We start from the raw sequence: 17,595 nt of genomic DNA on the forward strand, positions 1-17,595 counted from the left end.
ACCGGTGTCTACGTTGTCTATGCATGCTCCCAGTGCCTCTAGATCCTCCTTCAGATCCACCATGGAGGCCATAAGGTCAGATTTATGCTGGCGCAAATCTGATCACAGTTCCATAAACCATGTCCTAATTTCGTCTCTCAGTCGTGGTGAGAGCACAAAATGCGTCGTCTGGGGTGCTGGATGGTTCTAAATTTAGCGCCGCTTGTTCAGCTTCATCAGGCCCTGTGTCCGGAGACCCTTTGTTAAAGGAGAACTGCTTTAAATCAGCAGTCTTCCTTTTTGTTGCCATTTTTAATTGTAGTATAGCTGGCTATATGTTCGTGCTGATTTTCTGGGCGCAAATCAGGGGAAATTTGCCGAAATTGATGGTTTGAAAGCTGGGGAGGGACGGAGCTCTGTGCTCAGGCTTCCACTCTCCTCGGTGGCAAAACAGCACCCTGCTCATATCTTTCTGACTGTTCTCAATCTGTTAAATTCAAAAACAAATTCTCATCTGTTTTTGTAATTAAAACTGGTGTTCCTCAAGGATGTGCACTTTCCTCTGTACTCTAAGATTTATTTAGCTCCGATCTGCAAAATTAGCCATGCTGTCTGAGGTACGTCTTCCGTGCCACTAGGTGGCGGAGCTCTCTAAGTCTGGTAAAGACTTTCAGCTAGGTTCTCCCTCTTGTATCTTCGCATCTCTGCCTGAGGCTCTTCAGTCAGTTTTTTCCGTGCGACGGTTAGCACGCGGAGCTCTTCTCTCCTGAGAAAGTCACAGTTTCTGTGAGGAAAAAAGTTTTAAAAAAAAAGTTTAAAAATTACCAGCAGGACAGCATCCAGTGACATGTCTCATTCAGGATTCAAGTTTTGTGCCTGTGGCAAGATAATGTTGGCCACCGATGGCCACATTTCTTGCTATATATGCTTGGGTCCACTACATGACCAGGCAAATTGTGCGGACTGCGGACGCATGTTCCCACGAGGGCAGCGTCAACGGGCTGCCAAACTTCAAGAACTGAAGTCCAGACCATCGGGCTCCTATGCCCCTTCCGAGGTTTCCATCAGGTCCTCCCCCCTCGGTCAGAACATGCGCCGTTGCTGGCCCGCCAAAAATTGGTGCATGGCGCAGTGGATGCATCGGTGGCATCACAGCCATATGCTACACCGATGCAGTCAATGCACCGGCGCTCTGAGGATCAACGCGCAGGCTCCGATCCGAAGCATTGAAGCATCAACGCACCAGCAAAAAAGCGAAGCACTGACGCATTGACGCAAGGAGGGCGGTGCGTCGAAACCACGCCAGGCCAGTGCATCTTCGATGTACTCAAGGCACTGATGCAAGGATACCACTGCGTAGCATCCTCGTCCGACCGATGCATTACTGATGCAATCGGCGCACATTGCCGCAGATGGCAGTTTATTGATGCGCCCGATGCAAAACCAGCCTAAAAAACACCACTCAGGTCACAAAAGACCTAGAGAGGTTTCACCTCTTCTGGTTATTGAATCTGATCCAGACATCTCTCCACCTCGTCTGTCAGACACTGCTTCAACATCACCTGGTGCGTTATCAACTGTTTCTCTGACCTCCATGGGCACCCTTGCCCCTGATCGTCCTCAAACAGTGCCACCAGTTATACCATCTACAGAAAAGGTTCCAGGTAAAAGACGTACGCAGGCAGACATACTCTGGTCTGCTCTACCACCCGCCTACGCCGTCTACATCGTCTGCCACCTCAGCACTCTCCTCCTATGTCACCGACGGTTCCAGAGGACCCCGCACTACCGGGTCCAGCACCAAAAGACCTATCAACCTCACCTTACTCACAGTTGAGGATATTCCAGACTCGGATTCCTTGTCAAATTCATCGACATGCTACCCGTCTGATCTGGCAGAGGTTCCCTCTGAGCCCTCCTCGCCTCCAGAGGATCTTACGTATTCTCAATTCATAGAAAAGGTGGGTCAGATGCTTAATGTGGAGACAAGGAGAGTCCCTGATCCACGTCAGGAGATGTTAGGCATTCTCAGGATTTTTGATGCTCCTAATGAACCGGTGGCATTACCGCAACATTCCGTTTTGACAGCGTTGATGGAGAAGTCATGGGATACCCCGCTATCCATTCCTCCAACATCACGCAAGATAGACCTCAAATATCGAATGAAGGATTCCCCCTTCCATTCAACAGTACAGCTCCCACATCAATCAGTGGTAGTAGAATCGGCAATGCAGAAGGCGTGTAAATCAAAGGTTTGATGTCTCTTCCAAAACGTCGGCCAATGCTATAGCAGCAAGACGTCTGGCATGGCTCCGTTCCAGTGCAATAAGGGACGATGTTCACGATAAGTTAGCAAACCTGCCATGCCGTCCGGAGAACTTATTTGGGGATAAGTTCACTGACACAGTGACAAAGCTTATGGAGCAGAAGACAGCAGTCCTTTCGCTCATGTCCCCTCACCAACCATTCACGTCCCGGCGTCATTATTCTTCTTCTACTCCATATAGAAGAACCACTTTTAAAACCTATAAACCTTACCCATACTACAAGCCTCAATCCTATCAACCATCGAGGCAACAGCCTTATCAGCACCAGCCACCACGCCAACGTGCCAGAGCCCCTCGTCAGCCATGTCAACAGACTGACCCTCAACCTGCAAAAACTCAGCCGAGTTTTTAAGACTCATGCTGCCACCATCACAGACACTTCGGGTGGGGGGCAGATTGTCTAAATTCCTTCCAGCCTGGAACCACATCACTTCAGATCGATGGGTCCTGACAAAAATAGAGCATGGTTACTCTCTCCATTTCTCATCCCTTCCAACCCTCCCACACTTGGTTCCTCAAAAACAACAATCATCACACTGGGGACCTATTCTACAGGAACTGAATATTCTCCTCCAGAACAAGTGCATACAGAAATTGCCTTACCCGCAATTTCATCAAGGGTTCTACTCTCAATACTTCCTAATTCCCAAGAAGTCAGGAGGCCTGCGTCCCATCTTGGACCTACATTCACTCAACAAACACCTCCACAAGGAGAAGTTCAAAATTACTTCTCTCAAATCCATTCTTCCATTTCTACAACCCAGAGATTGGATGTGTTCACTGGATTTGAAGGATGCATATGCTCACATACCAATGCACCCCAGTTCCTGGATCCATAAAGTCAAGAGGCCGCCAATGAAGAGTGGGTGACTCGCCAGAATGATGGCTACTGCCTGGAGACAATACCCTTAGTCAATAAACATACACATGGTTACTGTGACTCCAACATCACTCTAAGATTCAACAGCAAGAGGAAATGTGGAAAAAAGGATTTGCACTCACAAAGACGGGAGTAGCTGGCTTGTTACGGCGGTTACTACCCCAAACCAAATATCCAAATTACTACCTCCACCTTCCTCTATTCCTGATGCCTTTCAACTAGCTTGATCACTCCATTCTTATACTTCACTTTCAATGCATATCCAGCATAGTTCTCTGCTTCAACAGCAGGGGAAAAGAAAAACTGTTACTTCACACATCCAGCAGAGCTCTCTGCTTAAACGGCAGGGGAGAAGAAAAAAGGGTTCGCACTCACAAAGCGGGGAGTAGCTGGCTTGTTACGGTGGTTACTACCCCAAACCAAATGTACCTGATACTTCACTCTCGACGCATATCCAGCATAGCTCTCTGCTTCAACGGCAGGGGAAAAGAAAAACTGATACTTCACGCATATCCAGCATAACTTCAACGGCAGGGGAGAAGAAAAAAGGATTCACACTCACAAAGCGGGGAGTAGCTGGCTTGTCACGGCGGTTACTACCCCAAACCAAATGTGCCTGATACTTCACTTTCGATGCATATCCAGCATAGCTCTCTGCTTCAACGGCAGGGGAGAAGAAAAAAACTGATACCTCACGCATATCCAGCATAGCTCCCTGCTTCAACGGCAGGGGAGAAGATAAACAACCAATAAGGGCTGTATAACATAATCTGGGTAAAAACAAATAAGCATGGGTGTAGCTTGCTTATTGCGGCGGTTACTACCCCTACTACCTCTAACTAATCAAGCTAGATATTTCACTTGGATGCAGCTCCTCCACCGCTCTCTACATTAATGGCGGGGGTGGAAGGGAATTAGAACCAAGAGCTAAGAGAAACAGATAAGTATGGGAGAAGAAAGAGGGAAGCTTGCTGGGCAGACTGGATGGGCCATTTGGTCTTCTTCTGCCGTCATTTCTATGTTTCTATGTTTCTATGATAGCAAAAGCCAGAAGAATGCTGGGCTGCATAGAGAGAGGAATATCGAGTAAGAAAAGGGAAGTGATTATCCCCTTGTACAGGTCCTTGGTGAGGCCTCACCTGGAGTACTGTGTTCAGTTCTGGAGACCTTATCTACAAAGAGACAAGGACAAGATGGAAGCGGTACAGAGAAGAGCGACCAGGAAGGTGGAGGGTCTTCATCGGATGACATACGAGGAGAGATTGAACAATCTAAATATGTACTCCCTGGAGGAAAGGAGGAGCAGGGGTGATATGATTCAGACTTTCAGATACTTGAAAAACTTTAATGATCCAAAGACAACGACAAACCTTTTCCATCGAAAAAAATCAGCAGAACCAGAGGTCACGAGCTGAGGCTCCAGGGAGGAAGACTAAGAACCAATGTCAGGAAGTATTTCTTCACGGAAAGGGTGGTGGATGCCTGGAATGCCCTTCCGGAGGAAATGGTGAAGTCTAAAACTGTGAACGACTTCAAAGGGGCGTGGGATAAAAACTGTGGATCCATCAAGTCTAGAGGGCGTGAATAAAGAGGAGGCATTCAAACACTGCACGGAGCGGCAGTAGCCACAGAGGCATTCAAACACTGCACGGAGCGGCAGTAGCCACAGAGGCATTCACGGAGCGGGATGCCAGTGGCCAGTAGTTGGTGTTCCACCTTCACAGAGCGGAAGGATGGAGGGCTGCTATCTCAAAACATAAAAAAATAAAAACAGGGGTGGGTAAGAGTATGGGGTAAGGGTGTGGCCTGCTTGTTACAGCGGTTGCTACCCCTAATTGAGCTGGACGTTCACTTGGATGCAGTTACGGCGCTGCTCTCTAAATTGGTGGTGGGGTGGAGGGGAATTAGGGCTGGAGGGTACTGGAAGCCAATAGTAACAGGTGGGAGAGAAAAAAAGGGGAAAAAAAATGGATAAAGTGCGTAGCTTGCTGGGCAGACTAGATGGGCCTGGAATGCCCTTCCGGAGGAAGTGGTGAAGCCTAAAACTGTGAACGACTTCAAAAGGGCATGGGATAAACACTGTGGATCCATCAAGTCTAGAGGGCGTGAATAAGGAGGAGGCATTCAAACACTGCACGGAGCGGCAGTAGCCACAGAGGCATTCACGGAGCGGGATGCCAGTGGCCAGTAGTTGGTGTTCCACCTTCACGGAGCGGAAGGATGGAGGGCTGCTATCTAAAAAAAATAAATAAATAAATAAATAAATAAAAACAGGGGTGGGTAAGAGTATGGGGTAAGGGTGTGGCCTGCTTGTTACAGCGGTTGCTACCCCTAATTGAGCTGGACGTTCACTTGAATGCAGATACGGTGCTGCTCTCTAAATTGGTGGTGGGGTGGAGGGGAATTAGGGCTGGAGGGTACTGGAAGCCAATAGTAACAGGTGGGAGAGAAAAAAAAGGGGAAAAAAATGAATAAAGTGCGTAGCTTGCTGGGCAGACTAGATGGGCCGTTTGGTCTTCTTCTGCCGTCATTTCTATGTTTCTATGTTTCTATACCTATGTTTCCAGGCGGACAATCAACACTTCCAATACAAGGTTCTTCCATTCGGCCTTTCCTCTGCCCCAGGGTCTTCACCAAATATCTGGCAGTAGCGGTGGCACACCTTCGTCGTCAAGAGGTGCAAATATTTCCCTATCTAGACAATTGGCTCCTATTAGCATCCAATCAGATTCTCCTACGAGACAATCTGCATCGAACTATTTCTTGCCTAGACAATCTAGGTCTCCTAATCAATTATGAAAAATCAAATCTGGAACCCACTCAAACCTTATAGTTCATAGGTGCCAACATCGACATGATTAAAGACAAGGCTTTCCTACCACACCTGAGAGCATTAGCTCTCTCCACACTGTCTTCAGTTCTACTTCACAGTACAATTGTTCTGGCTTGCCAAATCCTAACCATTCTAGGACACATGGCAGCGTCCATTTACGTAGTTCCTCATGCGCGCCTACATATGCGTTATCTACAGTGGGGTCTAAAGGGCCAATGACCCAATTTCTCCATCCATTGTTGACTCCCATAACCTTAACCAACAGTATGAAGAAAGACCTGCAATGCTGGCTGCTCCCATCAACGCTACTAAGGGGCTCACCTCTACGACCCCTTTGACATCACATAATACTCACCACAGACACATCCCCCAAGGGATGGGGAGCTCACCTAGACCAGTTACAAACACAGGGTCTATGGACCACATACGAACACACACTGCACATAAACCTTCTAGAACTCAAAGCGGTCAGGAACGCCCTTCAAGCCTTCGAAAACTCCCTATGGGAAAAAGTAGTGATGATTCACACAGACAACCAAGTTACAATGTTCTACATAAACAAAGAAGGAGAGCCCGGTTCCTGGAACCTCTGCAAGGAAGCAATTCAGATACTGGAGTGGGCTCACCACAGATTTATTTATTTATTTATTTAAAATCTTTTCTATACCGTCGTTAAGTTATATACCATCACAACGGTTTACATATAGGCACATAAATTCAGTAGGTGAATGTGTACAATGGTACATTCTAACAAGTGCCAAAGGGTTCGGTTACATCATGTCTAATTAAAAATTTGTTTGAAGGGTGAGTTAGATTTGACCATATATACATGTAAGTTACTTCTTTACAGATCCATCTTTCTTCAAGTAACTTATCTGCCCAGGACCAACAATTCCAGAGCAGACAAACTCAGCAGAATATTTCATCCCCATGAATGGGAACTAAATCGAAATGTTGCACAACACATATTCTCCATTTGGGGCCTTCCCTCCATCGACCTCTTCGCTACCGAAAGCAATAGAAACTGGAGAGCTTCTGCTTGGTGTACCCGAGCCCACTCAGGCTTGCTCCAGACGCTTTCCTCATAAGTTGGTATCACAACCTACTGTATGTGTTCCCTCTGATACCACTCATCTCTCGCATGATCCAAAGATGCATCGACGACCAAGCGAATCTGATCCTATTTGCGCCAGCATGGCTAAGACAACCATGGTACAGTTACCTACTACACCTAACAATCCGCAACCCAATTCCCCTGGGCAACAGCCCTCAACTTCTTACCCAGGACAGTGGATCACTGCTACATTCTCTTCACTCCTCCCTACACCTCACGGCATGGAGATTGAAAGGCTCGTGAATCAGAACTTAGACATTTCTCCTTCTATTCAAGACATAATACTGTCCTCGAGAAAACCTTCGACCAGACTTAACTACCAAAGAAAGTGGTTGCGCTACACTTCCTGGTGCTCAACAATGGGTATGGACCACTAACTTGTCCACCAGAACACCTTCTCTCCTACCTCCATCTTCTCTACGGTGAAGGCCTCGCCACCTCCTCACTCAGAGTTCACTTAAGTGCTATAGCAGCTTACCATAATCCCCTGAACGGAGAATCTATTTCATGTCATTCGCTTGTGTCCAGGTTCATGAAGGGAGTGTTAAGCCTACGTCCATCATTAAAGAAACCACCTGTGCCGTGGGATATTAATATAATCCTCGAACAACTGATGCTACCACCTTTTGAACCATTAGACACTTGTCACCTTTGATACCTCTCATGGAAGGTACTTTTCCTGACTGCTTTAACTTTAGAAAGATGGATCAGTGATCTTCAAGCCTTAGTTCACTACCCTCCTTATCTTCAATTTCACCATAACAAAGTGACCTTATGCACTCACTCTAATTTTCTACCAAAGGTGATTTCCAGTTTCCATATTAACCAGACCATCACCTTACCCACCTTCCATCCAAAACCTCATGCAAACGACAATGAGAGAAAACTTCATACTCTAGACTGTAAGCGTGCGCTTGCCTAATACAAACAGCGCACCCATTCACCCAACAGACCCTCACAACTATTTCTTTCATTCAACCCGAACGCGCAAGGACGTCCAGTGACAAAGAGAACTTTACCTACTTGGATATTCAACTGTATACAGTTTTGCTATCATAAACAATCGCAAAAGCTATCTGCGACTCCAAAGGCACATCAAGTGTGCGCGATGGCGGTTTCAGTTGCCCACCTCCATGAAGACCCTCTCATCGACATCTGTAAAGCGGCAATGTGGTCATCGCTACATACTTTCACATCCCATTACAGTTTAGACAAACAAGCTGCAGATGATGCACTCATGGGACGGACTATCCTACAGAAGAGCATGTGTTCCTCACATAAACAGCCTTCACAGGAACTGTCCGCCAATACATCCCGTATTGAGCAAGATAAACGAACAAAAATCACCTCAATGGCTCAATACGTCAGCTGGGGACTCCCAGACAGCATGGCTAATTCAGCTGCTTATCTACGTGAAAAGAGCAAGTTTGCTTACCATAAACGGTGTTTTCTGTAGATAGCAGATGAATTAGCCATGCTGACCCGCCCACCTCCCCGGACAGTTCTGACATGGCATAACACTTGCTTTGATACAGACTGAGGAGCCTCAGGCAGAGCTGGGAAGATAAAAGAGGGAGCACCTAGCTGAAAGACTTTACCATACTTAGAGAGCTCTGCCACCTAGTGGCACGGAAGACGTACCCCAGACAGCATGGCTAATTCATCTGCTATCTACGGAAAACACCGTTTACGGTAAGCAAACTTGCTCTTTTAGCTTAACCGACTGTTACAAATTATATGCAGATGATATACAATTCGTTCTGCGTGTATGTTCATCTTGGCAAGATACTACTGAGAACCTCAACTTTTGTTTCTTCACAATTAAAAACTGGCTTAAGCACAACAAACTTTCATTAAATATGTCCAAGACAGAGTTCTTAGCTATTCATAGCCTGTATTCATCTTTCAGTGAAAGCACTATTAATTTAGAAAACTCATCTTTCCCTATTAAAAGTCATATTAAAATCCTCGGAGTGACATTAGACAACACACTCTCTTTTCACCTCCAAGTAAAATAGGTTATATCTCAAGGATTCTATAGACTATGTGTTCTTGCAACCTCAAGAAACTATTACATGCTGTTATGATCCTGCTCGCGGAGCCCATCCCATGAGCAGGCCCTCACTCACCGCCAGGCTGCTCCCTGCTGCCCGGCCGCCCTGTGCGGCTTAGTGCCGCTGCTGCAGATGTTGCCGGGACCTTCAAGTGGCAGGAGCTGCTGCTGGCGTGCATTTTCACGGCCTAGTGCCGCCCCAGGACGCTCTCCCCTGCGTGGCATGGTGCTGTCGCCGCTGTCTTCCTCCTTCGTGGCTGGAGGCCGCCCGGCTCCTTCTCCCTGAGCGGCAGGGGAAGCCGCTGCCACTGCGATGCCATTCCACGGACTGGAGGCCGCCTTAGACACCTGCCTGTTGCTGTTCTTCACGGCCTGGAGGCTGCCGCTGTCCTTGGTCCTGCTCCACTCCCTGGGCCCTCCTCTAGGCGCCGGTGCACACCTCTTCTTCTGATTTAAAGGGCCAGTAGTGGAAAAAGCCCACGGCCCCACCGGAAGCCAGTCTCTCTTCATTTCCTGCTTCAGCCCTATAAAAGGGCTCAGTTCGGAGGATCACGTGATGTGGTGAGCTGGTAGGACGTCTCCTCAACCAGCTCCGGGGCCCTCTTCACATACCGCGTTACATCCGCATCTGAATCACCCCCGAAACAAGGAAAAACTGAGCAGGCGAGAAGAGCACATGTCCATAACCCGATATATGAACAAATTGAATACCCCGATGACATCCAAAGGAGGTAAAAAGGAAAAAGAAAAACCGAAGGCTGTCTCCCCCAAAATGGCGGCCGCGAGTGAAGGCGGGCTCCCTCCACCCTCTTTGGGGCTTACTATCGAGGACATAAAAGCGGCAATCTGTGAAGCTTTGGACGAAAAATTAAATAACATCACCACGCAGTTAGGGGAGGTCAAAGAGACACTAGCTGACCTGAACCCACGCATCGACCATATGGAACATCGCATATCTAGTGTGGAAGATGACGCGATCCAAACCGAGCGCAAGATGGCGGACACAGAGAAAAGGCTCCAATTATTACACACAAAAATAGATGAACTTGAAAATAGGGCACGAAGAGAGAACCTACGATTCTTGGGATTTCCGGAAAGTGTGGAAGAGAAGTCACTGAGCACCATCTTAACTGAGTGGCTACCGGAGATTCTCAAACTGCCGCACCTGAACGGAAAACTGATCATAGAAAGGGCCCATCGACTCGGGGCAAAGAAAGACAACCAGATGTACCCCCGATTGGTAATCGCAAAAATCCATAATTATGCGCACAAGGCGGAAATTTGGCGGGCCTCTCGCAGTACAAAAGACATCGAATACCACGGGCACAAAATACGTATTTTTCAAGACTTTTCGGCGGCAGTCTCAGAGCTGCGCCGCAGTTTCTCTCCCGTGTGCACCCATATGCATCATCAGGGAATTAAGTTTTCACTGCTTTATCCCGCTCGGCTTCGCATTTGGCACGAGGACAAAAGCCACCTATTTGAGAAACCAGAAGCGGCGAAGGCTTTTCTCGACAAGCTACACCTTCATTGAATAGGCTCCCAGGACGAGGTGAGGTCGGCAGGGAAGAAAAAAAAAAAAAAAAAAAGTTTTTTTATTATTATTATTATTCTATTCCCTGAACAGGTACAAAATTGCATGCCTTGGATATCTTTATTTCTCGTTCCGCACCGAGTTGATACCGATCAGAGCTAAAATCTGGACTGAGTAGGAAAAGGGGTGGAGGAGGGAGAGAGAAACCGTGGTTTGGAAATGGCGGCGATGAATAAAGGGTCGCACCCCGCTTTTGCCGGGACCCCCCCCCCCTTGACAACCAGAAGAGAGACAATGCACGGAAAAAAAAAAAAAAAAACCTTAAAATTGTGCGGGGGCGCAAGCCGCGATCCACACGGGCGGGAAAGGCCTACCACGCAGAAAGTTGGGCTACGCGGCGGCCCTTCGGGCGAGGGGGAGAAATCCCAGGGACTTGCTTCGTGGGAGTCACCGGATCGGACGAACAGCGCTTGTTTAGAGCAACAGGCTGGAGTTTTGGGCCTTGTGAGTGAATGGAGTGCTCCCTGGAGGTGAGGTGTTTGCATCGTTGGCTTCGTTGACACCCCTCTACACCGAGGGAAGGCAAAGGACAACTTCACAAAAACCTACCCAGAGACGGTGGATTGCCCCCCGGTAAGGGGGCAGACTACAAAAGCCCGACGGGGAGCGAACAGAGGGGAGGCTGACCATGCGGGCTGCGTTCAAAAAAAAAAAAAAAAGAGAAGAGCCTGGAAGTACGAGCGCTAATAAAAGCGCATATCAGAGTTTTCTGTTGAATATGGGGACATTATTAACCCAGGCGTTTTGACATATTTACCAAAAACAAAACATGGTCATGTTCTTTAACGGTTTGTGTTTAGTTATTGTTGACATTGGGTGAAGTGGTGCCCCGGACACATCAATCGGGTCTCCATGTCTCCAGTTAGAATTGGAGAAGAATTGTTAAGGTTAAGAGTGGGAATGGGGAAGGGGGAGGGAGGGGAAAGATGGAAATGGGAGGGGGTGGGTAAGGGGGGAGGACAGGGAGACAGGGAAAGTAGGGGCTTGTTGACATGTGTGACAAAATTACAGCGGGTTGAAATCTGTGTTCTACTTGATATAGGGGACAGAAAGGATAACGTAAAGGGAGGGAGTATCAAATTGTCCCATTACATAGATGGGGAATGGAGGAAGGGAAGGCCAGGCTGGGGGCCGACCCTTGATATTTGTTTCTATTATCAGTCTCGACAACGACCCACTCTAATTAAGTTAATATAATGCCCACTCTGGTATCGTGGAATGTCAATGGACTGGGCACCCCGGTAAAACGGAAAAAAGTGCTAGCACATTTAAAAAGGCTGAATACAGATGTAGCTTGCATCCAAGAAACTCACCTCACCAAAATCGAAAGCCAAAAACTTCAAAGAGACTGGGTGGGTACCTGTATTTATGCAGAGGCTCAGCATCGCAAAGCAGGGGTGGCGATATTGGTGAATAAAAACGCAAATTTTCAAATTGTTAAGACCATTGCAGACCCAGACGGGCGATACCTTATTGTGTTGGGGAACTGGAACAACAAACCAGTGACTATATGCAACATATACGCCCCCAACGTTTATAATCACCTGTTCTTTGAGAACATATGTAACTTGTTACAGATACATGCTCAAGGTACACAATATGTGGTGGGAGACTTTAATGGTGTACACGATGTTTCTTTGGATAAGAGTTCACCCCCGTTGTCACCTACAGGGGAGGGAATAAAGGGAGTTGCCTACCTGTGCCGCTATCTCGATCTCCTGGATGTCTGGCGAACCTTACATCCCACTGAGAGGGATTATACCCACATCTCGAGATCCCACCACACACTGTCCCGCATTGATTACATCTTGGTTTCCAGAAGGGAGTTCTTTACAATTTCAAAGGCCCAGATAGAACCTTTAGCCATCTCAGACCACACACCCATTTCCATTCAGATAAAAACCCCCGGACCTAGTACTGGTCAACGCGTATGGCGCTTCCCACATTTTTTGAAGGATGATTCTCGATTCCAGGCCTTTCTTAAAGAGCGATGGTTAGATTATGTCAAAAATAATCAACAACACGTTACTAACATTCATCTTTTTTGGGACACAGCAAAGGCCGTAATCCGGGGCGAGATTATCTCGTATGTCCACGCACGTAATAAAAGTATAAATCAGTCAATTTTAGATCTCGAAACATTACTGGGCAAGGCAAAACAGGCAGTAATCCACCGAAATACCGAAGAACACAGGAAGGCATTTTATAGTATACTGGGGCGGCTGAATACTCTATTAGATACGCGAGCACAAGCTTACTTGTGGAAAAGCCAACAATCTCTTTTTAAATTCGGAAATAAACCTAGCCGACTGCTGGCTCATTTAATAAAACCGCAGAGGAAACGATCTTTTGTTACTAGCCTGACATCTGATTCTGGGAAAGATGTGTACAGTGAGGCCGAGATTAGTGAGCTCTTTAGGCAGTACTATAGTAACTTGTACACTTCTGAAACTCAAGCGGACGAGACCGCGGAAAATGAATTTTTTAAGGATATTAAGATACCCCTACTCTCCGCTTCACAACGTCAGTTTCTGAATCGCCCACTTCAAACACTCGAAGTTACGCAGGTAATTTCGGCCACACAATCAGGAAAATCTCCCGGACCTGATGGATTCTCTTATGATTTTTATAAAATCTTGTCCTCATTCATAGGTGAACACTTGACAAGCTACTTTACAGAGGGTTTGGTAAAGGGCAGCTTCCCCACGCTTTTTAACACGGCGCATATCATAGTACTCCCGAAACCAGGGAAGGAGCCAAAACACGCGGCCTCATATAGACCTATATCACTATTGAATTGCGATTTAAAAATATTAGCTAAGGTCCTAGCGGAGAGACTGAAGGTTCTCCTCCCCTGTCTGATCTCACATCACCAGACGGGTTTTGTGAGGGGCCGTAAACCCGCCTCAACTATTGTAAAACTGCTAACAGCCATGACCATTTGCCAAACCCAAAATATTCCAGCGATGGCTATTGGTTTTGACTCAGAGAAAGCCTTTGACCGCGTGGCGTGGCCTTACCTTTTTTCCGTCCTTTTTAGATTCGGATTGCGAGGCGAGTTTATGCAATATATATCCTTATTATATACGAACCCCATTTCCCATATGCTTGTCAACGGTCATTTATCGGACGGCATCGCCATTCAGCGGGGGGTACGCCAGGGCTGTCCCTTGTCCCCTTTGCTATACATATTGGCTCTCGACCCCCTTTTACGAAAAATTGATGGTAGCAGACAAGTGATGGGATTCGGAGGACCTAACCATATATTTAAAATAGCGGGGTTCGCGGACGACCTCTTAGTATACCTCACGAAACCTTTGACATCTTTACCAGCGGTTCTTGATTACTTAGACGATTATGGCTCCTTTGCGGGACTAAAAGTCAACTATGCAAAATCGGAGGCTCTTGATATCACTGGTCTTTTACATAAAAAATGGGGCACAGACTTCCCCCTTCGATGGGCGGACAAGGAACTGAAATATCTAGGTCTGCGCATTCCATTGAACATATCTAACCTATATGCCGCGAACATCCCTTTACTGATGGAGAAAACGCTGTCCGCTTTCAGGAGGTGGGGGGGCCTGCCGTTATCGTTGGTGGGGCGTATCCAACTCTACAAAATGGTCCTCGTCCCAAAATGGCTATATATCCTTCAATTAGCCCCACTGTGGATTTCCAACACTGACCAACGAAAATTCTTACAGGCACTACGCTCTTTTCTTTGGCGGGGAAAGCGGGCACGCATTACTACCACTATTTTGATGAGCCCCACGGATAAGGGGGGACTCGGGTGCCCAAATCTGATGTATTATAATCTAGCATGCTCTATACGACATGTTAAAGATTGGCTTTTTGCAACTTCCACGGTATCCCCATACGCGTGCCTACTAGAGTGGTACGGAGTCCAAACCTTAAATCCATTAATATTAATTTCAACTCAAATGATTCCGCCTTCTATAAGACCGCAGATTCTGCTATGGACCTGTAGGAAGGCTTGGCAGATGCTTTGCAGAATAGGTAAATTAAAAAACCCTCTTGACCAATTTCTTACCATCAGGGGCCATGATTTATTTCAGCCGGGGAAATCCGGGGGCAATTTTAAACGTTGGCATCAACAGGGGCTTACATACTTCACAGACTTAACCGACCAGTTAACAGGGGCCCTACTCTCGTTCTCGACACTCCAGCAAAGATACTCCTTACCACTGTCGGATTACTATGCTTACCTCCAAACCTCCCACTATATAAGAACTAGAAGGCAACAACAGGCAGACACGCAACCATGCAACACCTTAAGGGACCTAGTTCAGGCGGGGGGGAAAATGAACCCTTCTATTTCTTACTTCTACAAGGAGATAGGGGAGTATGCAGAACCACATCCCTTAAAAACTCTATATCCCCGCTGGCAGACATGGTCATTGTTCTCATTAACGTATGTTGAATTTGAAAAATGTTTTACAGACTTGAAAATGCTCTCTGAGAGTGTATGTTTACAAGAAACGCAGTACAGATTTCTTTGGATGAGTTATATCACCCCTATTCGAGCACATCAAATGAAATTGGCACACACAACACAGTGCCCAAAATGTGCAAACAGTACTAGTAACTATTTTCATTGTTTCTGGGAATGTAGCAGAATTACTATCTTCTGGAGGCATTTACGTCATATATGTTCCACCATCCTAAAAAAGACTTTACCACCAAACCCCAATCTATGGTTGTTTGGGATGGCGGACACGACTTATCCACGGTTATCTACCTCGGACATATTATTTGTCATGAGGGCAGGGTTGGTGGGTAAGCAAGTCATCCTAAAAAATTGGATAACTGCAGATACTCCTAGTCATGAACACTGGTTCCGGCGGATGGTACTTTTATGTTCCTTGGAGCATGCCATTCTCACCCAACATACGCCAAAGAGATCTGTACAAATTAATTCTATATGGACAGCTTTTAAGGAGTACTTAGCTCCCAGGGTGAGATAATGTTTGGTTACACGATATGATAGAAGAGATGTTATTGGGCACATGTAGAATAACAACGAGCGCCCACATTGAACTCAGAAAGAACACAGCGACTCGACTGCAAGGGAACAACGGCGTACCAGCACTGACTATCAATTTGTTACACGTTGATCTTTTTCTCTCTGGACTCCATGACCTCCGCAGCAGGTATAGGGTTGGGGGGGGGGGGGGGGAACCAAAAATGTTTGGTTTTGTTTGGTTATTATCTGGTTAACCTATCTGTTGTATGTTAAAAACTCAATAAAGACAGTTTAAAAAAAAAAAAAAAAAAAAAAGGGCTCAGTTCCTGTTCCTCCGGGCCTTTGGATCCAGAATCCACAGTTGTCTGTGTTCCTCTTCGGGTCAAGGTCCTCCGTGGTCTTCACTTGTCTAGATGGCTCTTCGTTCCGTGTTCTTGGTCTACTCGTCCTGATGTTCCTGGTCTTGTCCTTCGTCGCCTATTCCATGTCCTGATGTTCCAGATGTCCAGATGTTCCACGTTCCTGATGTCCTGGTCCTGATGTCTTTGCCTTCGCCTCTGCAACCAGTTCCCAGATTCCTTGCGTCCACCTTTCTTGGCGTGCCACCATTGTGGTCCGTGACCAGCCCATGGGTGGCTGTGCAGGGCGCTTCGTGGTACATATAGTAACATACTAACATAGTAATGATGGCAGAAGAAGACCAAAATGGTCCATCTAGTCTGCCCTGCAAGCTTCCCAAGGTAGTAACTGCCGCTCCGTGCAGGTTGCCCCCATGTTTCTCTTAAGGGTAATAACTGCCGCTCCGTGCAGGTTACCCCCATGTTTCTCTTTAGGTACATGGCCTTCTTCTCGTCTGCAGCGCAAGCCTCCAGAAAACTCCTGTTTTCATTGCCTTGTTTCTGAGAATCCTGAATCTTGAATCCTGAGTCTTGAATCCTGTCCCGGTCTTCGGAGTCCCTTGCGCCTGCTTCCATCCATGCCTAAGACTCTGCCAGAACCTGCTCCGCTTCAGCATGGTCTGCGACCAGCCACAGGCGGCTGTGTAGGGCGCGCCCCGATGCAGGCCTTTATTGAATCTTCGTCATGTTCCAGTCTCAAGTTCCACTTCTTCGCCTGGAGTCTGCTTCGCGTTCAGTGTGGTCTGTGACCAGCCATGGGAGGCTGTGTAGGGTGCACTGCGATGCATTTCTCACCCAGTACTTTTGTCTGAATCCTGAATCCTTGTCTGGGTCTTCTGAGTAACCTGAATCCTTGTCTGAGTCTCTTGCATATCTAAGTCTTCATCTGAGTCTCCTGAGTATCCAAGTTTTCGTCTGAGTTTTCCGAGTAACCTGAGTCTTTGTCCAAGTCTTCCTAGTTCCTGAGATCCTGTCTTGTCCTGTTCCTGCCCTCAGCCTCTGTCTGGCCTCATGCACTCGTTGTTCCCAAGTGGCGGGTCCGAAAGGGCTACCGCGTGGCCAAAGGGCTACTTTTGTGACCAGCATTACGTTGCTAGGTCACACCGGTGCGTGTAGGTCCAGCGGAGGGCTGATCCTGCTTTGTTCCTGCTCCGCCCATGCTTGCATGCTCTCACCTCCCACGATATGTCTTGGGGTTCCTCCCTGAATCGTGCCGTGGTTCAGGGGCTCACGCTCTCCCATGAGCTAGCGACTGCACTCTCAACATCAGCCTTAGGCCACGCCCGCAGCAGAACCCGTAGGCTGCGCGGTCGCAACATATGCTCCTGAGTTTTGCACAGTGTTACAAGCATCAATTTTTCTTATTATTGACTATTGTAAAAGCCAATATTCTGATATACCTCTCACAACACTTTGACCACTGCAGTTGTTGA

The 17,595-nt window shown here is 47.2% G+C and overlaps 1 protein-coding gene across 1 annotated transcript in view; it reads left to right on the plus strand.

The window, feature by feature from the left end:
- Window positions 1–17,595, plus strand: part of FBXO47 (F-box protein 47) — a 530,190-nt gene that overhangs the window by 17,272 nt on the left and 495,323 nt on the right. The window lies entirely within an intron of this gene.

Source organism: Rhinatrema bivittatum, chromosome 12, assembly GCF_901001135.1.
Source record: "Rhinatrema bivittatum chromosome 12, aRhiBiv1.1, whole genome shotgun sequence".
NCBI lineage: Eukaryota > Metazoa > Chordata > Amphibia > Gymnophiona > Rhinatrematidae > Rhinatrema > Rhinatrema bivittatum.